Consider the following 7,500-nt stretch of genomic DNA (forward strand, 5'->3'; position numbering starts at 1 on the left):
TGTGTGTGTGTGTGTGTGTGTGTATGCAGAGACCAGAGGAACAAACAATTCCCAGGGCAACTACAGCTTTACCCAAGTGTTAGCAGTGGGGTTTTCAGCAGAAACCACCAAAAAGGAAACAGACTCTCAACGTTAAAGAGAATAAAGGTAGCTACAGAAGCAGTGTTCAGTTCAATTAATCACAGGGCCATAAAGTAAATTTAGCACTTGTACGAATGAGGCTGAAACGTTCAAGGACTTTCTCTGGACAGAGCCAAGCGTCTTTAAGGGCCTTTTTAACATTGCAGTGAAGACTTGTAAAAGGGAAAATGACAAACTGCAGGCCATTATGTGGCAGGAAACAGGAGAGGAATCTCTCTAACTGCTGCTGGCAGGAAAACCAATTCATTAAGACATTTTGTGTCGCTTTCAAGACTTTTAAGCATTTTAATTATGGATAATTGCTTCGGGGAAGGGACATGTGTGCAGTATGTTTCATCTTTGAAATAAAATTATGATCGGAAAAAACAATTACTTGTGTGAGGCTAAAGAGATCGGAGTGTGTGCGTTTCACAACTCGCGACTGTGGACTGTGCAGCTGTGTACTTCAGTTTGTTGCACACTATTTTTTTCATATCCGACACTGCACTGTAATAAGGATTACGAGACATAAACATGAATTCAGCTGTTGTAAAAACTCTTTCACAATGTATTCATGCTTTTTGCTATGTGGTGGAAGATATACGGTATGTTTTTGCAAAAACGTGCAGGAGTTGGCTAGAAAAGCTAAACTTATTTGGTCATCTGACATACTGTTGGCTCACACATCACAGAAAAGCATTTATATGTGAATTAACACATCGATGAATTCGAATTTATATTTGAATTAAATATCCTAAAAATCTGCCCCTTTCTGCATTGAACCATAATCCCTCTCAGACGCAGAAAATACTAAAATGAAATATTCTGCTGTTCGCTTGGCTGAAGGAGGGCTGGACCCTGCTGATGTAAAATATTATTATGATTATTATTATCTGCCTTTTTAAATATCACAGGCTTTCCTTGTCAGGGATAATTACAGATTCTTTTCATGTTATGACATATGAAGGTAAGCACTATGCAGGAGTTACACTGAAACCCTCAGATTTCTCCACACAAAAGCCCCTTTACCTCGACCAAACACAACATCACCCACTTCTGAACCATTCCCCAAAGAAACCATTCCCCAAAGATAAACCATTCCCCAAAGATAAACCATTCTCCAAAGATAAACTGTTTCTCTTTGGTGAACTGTGATTACCAGGGATTACTGTTACCCTGCCAATATGTACAGTGCATGTCCAACAAGGACACGTTTTACTCACCACAAGTTTGTTTTAAAAAATTCATTTCAACACGTTCTGCTGTAGTGAAGTGTGTGTGTGTTCTGTTGTACTGAAGTGCATGTGTGTGTTCTGCTGTGCTGAAGTGTGTGTGTGTGTGTGTGTGTGTGTGTTCTGCTGTGCTGAAGTGTGTGTGTGTGTGTGTGTTCTGCTGTGCTGAAGTGTGTGTGTGTGTTCTGCTGTGCTGAAGTGTGTGTGTGTTCTTCTGTGCTGAAGTGTGTGTGTGTGTGTTCTGCTGTACTGAAGTGTGTGTGTGTGTGTGTGTGTGTGTGTGTGTTCTGCTCCGCTGAAGGGTGTGTGGGCCGATTTCAGAGAGGCCGGTGAAAGTGAAAGTGTTGGACAAAATGTATTCATAGTAGCTGTAGTCGTGGCAGCAGCAACAGTATTATCGGTAGTATTCTATACCTCTATGGTATTTCACCAGGTGAGAGTGCAATTGTGCTCAAATACCCACCCGGACACACGCACGCGCACGCGCACGCACACGCACACGCACACGCACACGCACACGCACACGCACACGCACACGCACACGCACACACACACACACACACACACGCACACACATGCACACACACGCACACGCACACACGTCCACAAACACACAAGTCCACACATACACATGCACACACACACACACACACACACACACGCAATTCCATGACCTTTTATTAACCCATTCAGAATACACTGCATTGCAATACATTAGCTATGGAATCATCACAGCTGTTAATTTTTTATGAAAATGTTATGTAATTAACAAAATCATCATTTGCATAAATGCTAATTATCTCCCATTTGGACTTGCAAAGTGGGACACTGCATTCTCATTAGATGGCCTAAATTTCCTACTTGTTACTTTAAATTTCATCAAAGTTTTGTCTGGATCTAATAATTCCTTTTAAGTTAACAGGGAGAGTGTAATTAATTTAGGCCAGATCCAAGTTAAATGCATGTTATTTGTAATAGCATAATAAGAGGAACCTCCATCACTAACACTTTGGTTTTGAGTTAATTATGTCACTTAATTTAAAATTATATTTATGAATATTAATGAACCTAAGTAATAATTGTATTTTAAAAGTTGTACTGTGAGGTTAAATGTTGATTGGCATGTGACTTGAACATCACAAGGTATTCTTTGTGGATTTTTCCCCTAACTGTTACTCATCAGTCTCTTATTGTGTTGGGTCCGTCTCCAGCTTTGCCGAAACCTCACCTTTGTCGAGAGACAGAGTCGGGGTGATTGGTTTCTATTTTCTAGCTCCACGATGGGTGATGAAAGCCAAACCAGCTACACCGTTGGACCAACAGGAGATAATTTCACTTCGCTGCACAGAATGGAACCAATTTATGAGATTAAATAATAACCTTACAATCCCCTCAACGTCCTGAGGGAAGCTGGCTGCATGCTAACAGATAAATGCCTAATAAAGTGCTCACTGAGTATATAACCCTAGATCTGGGAGTAAACACATGCATAATGGTGAACCATGGCCAGTTTCTATAATTTCAAACCTAAACAAAAGCAACTTGTGGTTTGGTTCCACTGTTTAGTAAACCAAATCCAAATTCACTTTGATCCAGGGATCGTTCATTTCTGCACAATAACACACACTTTCAGCAAAACTTCATACACAAGTGATGAGTCATAATCATACATTGTTTGGATTATAGCGGTGGTATCCAACCCTGGTCCTGGAGAGCGTCCAGGTCTGCTGGTTTAAAATCAGCACCCAGTTTAGACCCAGGTAACCAGATGAGGTGAGTTAACTGTGTACTGTCCACTATTATTATCGTGAGTATAATGTCAAACCTTGAATCCCCTCTGCTGTCTGTCCAGCAATATTTACCAAACAGGTAGCGGGATTCCAGCAAATTGATCAACGGCAGCTGGTTGATTCTCCCACACGGCCGGCGGATCTTAGCCCAACCTGCGACCGTTCACTGAGCGATCGAGAAGACTAAAGAAACACAACTTAATAAACTCGCTCCACATTTAAAGCTCTCATCAATGTTTCATCAGCACACGCAGCAGGAACGTACGCAGAAGACTGGGGGCCAGCTCCCGTTCATTTTAAATGAAAGGTGTGGCAGAGAATTTGCCCACGTTAAGTGAATTGTTAGATCTAACAATAAGCCTAAGGACTTCATATCTCCGTAGGTATTGTTAATCCCTTCCGTTTGGTAAGCACGGAGGAGGAGTGTACAGAGCACAGCATAAAAACACAGCATTTTAATGCCCGTTTGCTGTGCTTAATCATTCATGTTTAGGAGGAATGTAGCCTGTTCATCTCAGTCAAACAAGCCTTTGGTGCTGAGGCACAGTACACTGCAGTTTGAGTTTGTCACTTTCTTTCTTACGATCGTGTCAATGTGTGTATTTATGAAAATTTAGCAAGGAACCCAACTCAAGCACTACTGAATCATTGCTTTCCAAAGAAGCAAGGAATTCTCCTGGATAATGGTGTACATTATGACTTCACATGCATGCAAAGAACAACAGAACGATGCTTTTTACAAAGACTCAGTGAGGCTCAGTGTGCTTTTCAGGTGAGCCAACTGTCTTCTACCGACACAAACTACAAAACACAAGCACCTTCGCTGGAAAAGTCAGCACATCAGAAAAGCTGTGTTTGTACGGTACAATAACACTACTGTAAATCGTGTTTGCACGGTACAATAACACATCAGAAAAGCTGTGTTTGTACGGTACAATAACACTACTGTAAATCGTGTTTGCACGGTACAATAACACTACTGTAAATCGTGTTTGCACGGTACAATAACACTACTGTAAATCGTGTTACAGAGCACCCCCCCCCTCCCCCGCTCATTGCAGCCCTCCAGAACTGAAGTTGACACCCCTAACATGTATGTTCACATTCACTACATGCATGTTCACACTCACTACGTGTGCCCGGAGCAGGGGTGACTCAATCCCCCTTTCCTCCATTTGTCGCCTCCCCCTCCTGTACTTCCCCAAAGCTCACTCTCTGCTCAGACGGGTAAGACTCTCCAAAGCTCACTCACTACCTCAGCCCATTGAATGTACCACTGAGGCCAAATGATTTTCCTGCCACTTCAAATAAAAAAATGGGATTCAGAAACAGGACAGGCCTGCTGTGGGCAGCATTAAACATCATAGAGAATGCAAGTACACCTTCTACACACTGTGCCCTCTACTGCGAGTACACCTTTGTTTACACAAGCGCTGGTGCCCTTAGTGTTCTCACCAAGGTGCGTGCAGCTATAAACTGACTCATTAACTAATTAATTAACAGGAAAATCTGAATTATTAAGAACAGAGAGGTCTGCGTGAAATCCAGAAACCAGGACCTATCTGTGCACTCACACTGAAGTGTGCATCATTACTGTATATACAGGAAAAACTACGCACACCAAATCCCATCACCAGTCCTGGTTAGAAATGTATCTCCACCGCACCACTGTGTACCAACACTCACCTGAGTCCGGTGTAGCGTAGGGTACCGGCGCTGCGGGGTCCAGCGGCTCCGGACGTAAACAGCGGTCAGCGAGCGATGTACTTACGGGGCAGGAGAACAGAGGTCCACGGCAGAATTGGGTGCTGCAGCGCGGTCAGACAAATCGCCAAACTTCGGAGGTGCAGTTTGTGTTCCCCTTTTATTGCTTTTATCGCGCAGCGGCGAGGAACTGCACGTGTTTATTTGCGGGCACCTTCTTCCCATGCGGTTTAAAGTAATTGTTCTTAGTTTTAAAATTAAACAAAGTAGTGCTCTTTTAATGCGCTCATAAATATGGCTTTTATTCTGAAAGGTAATTATTTCCCTGGTGCAGGGTTATTTGGGCCCAAGTGGCTACAGCTGGGAAAACAGAAATCGTTTCTTTTCTGCGCTGAAGCCTACATGCTGTTTTTAACGCTTCTCCCCCCGGAACGAGTGAATATCATTTTGTAAAGAATGACAACGTGGCTTTCATTACATACAGGGCGTCTGCATATATATAATATCTATATATACACACACACACACACACACACACACACACACACATAACACTTATTTTACATTCCCTTTGAAGCGTAGAGAAGAGCAGCACGCGCCTGTATCGCTAAATATCAATACATGGAAAGGTCTGGACTGAGTGGCCAGCACCGGGCCGGTTTCTGTAGCTAACGGGTATTAACGCATTCGCGTGTTTGTAGCGAAATAAACACACGACTGAGACGGTAAATGCTCCAGCTGCAAAGGAAGGGAAGCCCCATCGTGCCGAACTTTGACCTTCACGTGCACGTTTCATTATGAGCGCTGCACTTTATTTCAGACTCTTCAGACCTCTTCAAGTTGTCTGCATATTCTCAAATGAAGAGCTGCAGCCCGCCTTCGTTTTAGGGTCAGATTTCTGGGTTTAAAAGCGCCCTGTAGAACACTCTAGTGGTTTCGATGCAAAGAAATAAGAAATCTATAATGTTATAAAAAAATCCTCGCTGCAAACACAGAAACACGCCTTCCTGCGCCAGCGCTTTCACGCCTGAACACGAAGCTGTGAATTAATTATTCCCTTTTAAACAAAACGGACCTTTGAACTAAGAAAGAGAGAAACATCTCAATGCCTTTTTTTCTACCTCATAGCAGCACACGTTTGAGGGGAGTGTGCGTCTCTGGAGAGCCTAAAGTGACACGCCTCACACAATGCGGGAGAGTAAACCCCGCTGAGGTCCGAGTCATCGGCGCATTACGAGAGCGCGCGGCTGAAATTGCGGACATATTTCCTGCGTCCCCTCGTGTCAGGCGGCGCTGATGAAAGAGTTGCGTCACAGAAAAAAAGGGGGAAAAGAAGAAAGGATATAAGATTTTAAAATGCGCTTAAATTTCCGATTGTAAAAATCAGAGAAGTGAACCTAGACTGACCCAGAACTACACTGCCTACACTACATTTCTTTTCAGCAGAATTGCTTTAATGGCTCTCAAATGTTTTGGCCAACATTAGCCTGGCAGTAAAGCGGTTTGGGTGAAAATGTGCTGTTTCTTCTGGAGTTCTGGTCAGATTCAGTCTGAACTCTTTTGTACGAGCCAAATATCATGTAAATAGCGATACTGAGTCTGACTGCAAGTACAAACACCTTGTTACAATCTCACAATCTCACAAACACCCTTTTACAATTCAACTTTGCTTCACGCAGAGTCAATGAAATACATGAAAAAAATCTGAGAGGAACATTAAAATGATGGACTTTGAAACTACACCTCTATTTTACAGGAGATATTTCCAACATAAATGAAAAAAAGAAAATAACAGACATCTCTTAAATATATACTGAGAAAAAGAGCTTCAGGCTTGAAAGGCATGATTCCACTCTGTTATTCTATGATAAATAATTCCCACAACTCTCTGAAAGGGTTTCTCAGAGTAGGCTTCATGGACTCAGAGATCACATTTTAAGGCAAGCATATATTTTCTTTTTTTCCCCCTAAACGTAATATGACAAAATATTAGATGAGGCCAAAATATATGGTTAATATTTTTAATATTTACACATTTCTTTAAAAAAAATCATATTGCGTGCCTTTGTTTTTCTCCATATTTTATACCAGAAATATTTCATTAGATTATTTACTTATCAATTTTGTAAGCAAAAATAACATTAATTTGGCAAGCGCAGGTGTAGGCTCAAAAGGCAGTGTTACACATTTATGTGCTCGGTGTAAGAACATGGTTGTGTTTTTGACAAAAATACAATCAATATTTGTTGTAAAATATTCTGTACTGTACCTCTTAATGGCTCTACAGACACATAATATATGAGTGTTACACTCCAGTAATTTACAGAGGACCTACACAGCAAGACCGCAATCCTTCTTATTTATGCTCAAACACTTTCCAAACCCTCATTACCATACAGCGTGTATTAAAAGTGCAAGCGCATGTAGAAAACATTCTAGTTCAATATTAACATTGTCAAACACATATATATTTAGTATTACACAACTGTTTCCACTGCAAGTATTTAAATTTCCTTTAAAAAATAAACTTCATTTTAGCTCTAATAAAAAAGCATTAGAAAATGAGTGCTGTAATTAGTGCTGAACGCAGAAACCTTTTTCGGGTTTTAATGCGGAACACAGAGCTCTTCCGGGCTTGTGTCACTGCAGAGTGG

At 41.6% G+C, this 7,500-nt stretch overlaps 1 pseudogene; it reads right to left on the bottom strand.

Annotated features, from left to right (window-relative positions):
• Window positions 1–6,853: 6,853 nt before the first annotated feature.
• LOC133111848 (pleckstrin homology domain-containing family A member 7-like) overlaps window positions 6,854–7,500 on the bottom strand; it is an 82,902-nt pseudogene continuing 82,255 nt past the window's right edge.

The sequence above is a fragment of the Conger conger genome, chromosome 15, assembly GCF_963514075.1.
Source record: "Conger conger chromosome 15, fConCon1.1, whole genome shotgun sequence".
NCBI classification, from domain to species: domain Eukaryota; kingdom Metazoa; phylum Chordata; class Actinopteri; order Anguilliformes; family Congridae; genus Conger; species Conger conger.